Genomic DNA, 3918 nt, shown 5'->3' with positions numbered 1-3918 from the left:
TATAGCCCTGGCTGTCCTGGAACTCACTTGGTAGACCAGGCTGGCCTCGAACTCAGAAATCCGCCTGCCTCTGCCTCCCAAGTGCTGGGATTAAAGGCCTGAGCCACCAGACCCGGCTGGGAAAAAAGTCTTAAACTCAGCATGCCTTTAATTCCAGCACTCAGGAGGCAGAGGCAGGTGGATCTCTGTGAGTTTGAGGCCAGCCTGGACTACAGAGTGAGTTTCAGAACAGCCAAAGCTATACAGAGAAATCATGTCTCAACAAAACTCAACAAAACAAAACAAAATAAGACTCCCCAGGTCTAAGCGTAAAATGTTCTGTGGTTAGGGAGCTAGAAGCAAGCATGGGGACATATGGAGGACACCCGCAGTGGCTATTCTTGATTGTCAACTTGACTACATTTGGAATTAACTAAAATGCAAGTGGCTAGGATCACTGGTGAGGGATATTTTTCTTTTTTTCTTTTTTTCTTTTTTCTTTTGGCTTTTCGAGACAGGGTTTCTCTGTATAGGAACTCACTTTGTAGACCAGGCTGACCTCGAACTCAGAAATCCGTCTGCCTCTGCCTCCCGAGTGCTGGGATTAAAGGCGTACACCACCATACCCGGCGAAAGACCCACTTCTAACCCAGATCTTTTGAGGTGGAAAGATCCAGCTTTAATCTAGGCCACGCCTTCTACTGGAAGCCTAGACAGAGAAGAGAGAGGAAGCAAGCTTGTGCTCTTGGCCTGCTCGCCCTTGCTGGCAAGCGTATTCCTTCACAGGCATTACAGCCTACTTTGCTGTGAGTCAGATGTACACTGAGGATCAGCTGAGACATCCAGACTCACGGACTGAGCAGCTACCGGATTCCTGGACTCTCTGTAGGCAGACTAGCTGTAAGCCACTCGAGTAAACTTTCTCTATATAAATATATAGATTCATTGTATCCATTGTGTTCCTCCAGAGAACCCCGACTAATACAAGACTTAGGCAAAGATTCAGAAGATTCAGAAGACAGCATTGCTTTCTTTCTTTAAGATCTTTATCTTTTTATTACATTCTCTCTCTCTCTCTCTCTCTCTCTCTCTCTCTCGCTCGCTCGCTCACTCGCTCGCTTGCTTTGAATGAGTGCCTGGGGTTCAGAGGATGACTTGCAGGCATCAGCTCTCTCCTTCCACCAGGTGGGTGTGAGGGTGGATACAGATCATCAGGCTAGGCAGAGACCGCCTTTACCTGATGAGCCATCTCTGTGTCCTTCTTCATTCACCCCTTGTGAGTGCGGTGTGTGCACTGCATGAACTGAAAATTGAATGCTAGGCAAGTGTTCCATCACAGAGCTACACTGCCATTCTCCAAACTACAAGCTTTCAATAAAAGAGTTGATAAGGTCGGGCATGGTGGCGCATGCCTTTAATCCCAGCACTCAGGAGGCAGAGGCAGGCGGATTTGTGAGTTCCAGGACAGCCAGGGCTACACAGAGAAACCCTGTCTCGAAAAACCAAAAAAACAAAGAACAACAACAACAACAGCAACAAAAAAAAAAAAAAAAGAAAGAAAGAGTTGATAAACTGAACAGGAAACTCAAGATTATTCCACTGAGGATGTGGCTCAGTAAGAAGGGGGCTGGCCTAGTACCCAGGGAGCCCTGGGCTCAGTCCCCATCCTTGCATAAACTGGGTATGGTAGTGAACATATGTATGTAATTCCAGAGGAGGGTCAGAATATATATAAATATATATTTAAGATCAACCTCAGCTGTGTAGAGAGTTTGAGTGCTATATAAAACTGTTGCAACCCCCCCAAAAACAAACAAACAAACAAACAAAAACACCCACAAAAACCAAAACAGAACAAAAAAAGAAAAACCAAAACCAAACCAAACCAAACAACCCCATCTCTCCCTGGGAGCAATGGAATACGTCTATACTTTCAGCTGATGTATGAGGCTTGCTTGAACTCAGGATTTTGAACTTAGTCTGAGCAATGCAGTGTTACTGTGTCTACACACACACACACATCACTGTGCATGCATGCACATAGTATCATACATACACACTTTGTTAGCTGGGTCTAAAAGCTCACAGATCACTGGATCTTGGTACTGGGCATGTAGCTCAGTGGTGTGCGCTATCGAGTTCAAGCCCTGGCTTTCATCCTGGCTCCTGACCTATCGTGATCTTTCTGCTGTTTCTCTGCAGTGATCCATCTTCAGGAGAGATGGCTGCTGTAGGAGACTTGGAGGTCCTTGTGCTTCAGATAAACACGAGGGGAATCAGGAATGTTAAGCACACAGGGTTATCTCTTCAAAGGGAGGATTCAGGACCTGTGTTCTGCCCAGAAGGCTGGCCTGGACATGGTTAATAGCCTGGTGACCGTTGTGTGACTAGGCCACAGGGATCCTCCCCCAGACCCTTAACTTGAGCTTCTTTGTCTCAGCCAATCTACAGCACTCCTTCCCCAGACTCTTAGCCTGAGCCTGCTGTTTTCTCAGTTAACATGTTGAGCCCGTTTTTATGGACTATGTCACTTGTACCTTTCCAAGAGTTTGATGCAGTTGTGTCTTAAACTTTGTTGTGCACAACCCATTGAGTTAATTATCACCAGGGCATTTTTTTTCAACAAGTTGTGTTGTGTTTAAATATGCCTAAAATAAACCACTTGGGGTCAGTTTGAATCAACACCATCTACTGAGTTGTGCAGAATTAAAGTCCCAGGCTAACGAGAGGGCTCCCTCACAGCTGATTCAGGCTTATTTTGGTCCCTTGGGTCAGGCTAACAAAGGATGTTCCCTTTCAGAACATTTCAAAGTGCCTTTTAAGAACACCATCAGAGCTGAAGGCTGATGTGGACTACGGGGCTGGGCTGGTTAGAACAGAAACTTGCCTTCTCCTACTTAGGCCTTCTGGACAGCTCCCCCGGGAAGCCTTCTGAAAACCTGAATCCAGTTTCATTCTGTCAATGCATCCTGATGCTAACTGATGTTCGGGACGCTCTGGATTGAGCTGGAATTAGGAGTTATTTATTTATTTATTTATTTCCTTTACATTGATTGATTGAAGCTTTTACTTTATTTTTATTTATTTTATGTATATGTGTACTGTCTTCCGACACAGCTGTTGAGGATTTGACACCTACTTCTGACCTCCACAGCCACCTGCACACACAGGCACCCTCACACATAGGCACCTGTGCACACACACTCAGTCACAAATGCATAAAATAAGTCTGCTTTTTTTTGATGGGGGGGGAGAGTGAGGCCTGTTGAAAAGTGTTATGTGAGGGTAGAAAAGGAAAAGGGTACCTTCAGAGCTATCAACTCTATCCTCCCTCAGACCCGAAATCTTACAGAAAACTGCACCCCAGTCTACAAGATGAGACAAACACAGAACATGGGGCATGGATATCTCCCATAAGCAGAGAGCCCACAGACAAGCAATCGGATGATTTTCTAAACTCTGAGGCCCTTCAGCAACAACCAGGCAAAGAGGATGAGGTTGGACCTAGTGCTGTCCAAGGTCCCCATCATTTCCAGGTTTTCTTGTACTCACCTGAGGCGTGCCTCGATTCCTAGGAGCTTAGTGTTTGCGGTGCCTGCCTGCTGTAAGCATCGTGGGGGACCTAGCATGCTGTGGCAGAGTTTGTGATGACACTAACTTTGTGAGCCACACAAGCGAGTTTGCATGATCAGTGGCTCTCAACTGGAATGCCAAGTGTTTGTTTGTCTGTTTTGTTTTGTTTTTTAAGATACGGTCCAGTGTAATCCAGGCTAGCTTTGATGTCACTGTTTAACCCAGGATAGTCTTGAGCTCCTAATCCTGTCTCTGTCCCCCAAGTGTTAAGAGAATACTGCATAAGCTGGGCAGTGGTGGCGCACGCCTTTAATCCCAGCACTCGGGAGGCAGAGGCAGGCAGATTTCTGAGTTCGAGACCAGCCT

The sequence above is a fragment of the Mus pahari genome, chromosome 9, assembly GCF_900095145.1.
Source record: "Mus pahari chromosome 9, PAHARI_EIJ_v1.1, whole genome shotgun sequence".
In the NCBI taxonomy this organism is placed as follows: domain Eukaryota; kingdom Metazoa; phylum Chordata; class Mammalia; order Rodentia; family Muridae; genus Mus; species Mus pahari.
Note: the sequence above shows the minus strand (reverse complement) of the source record.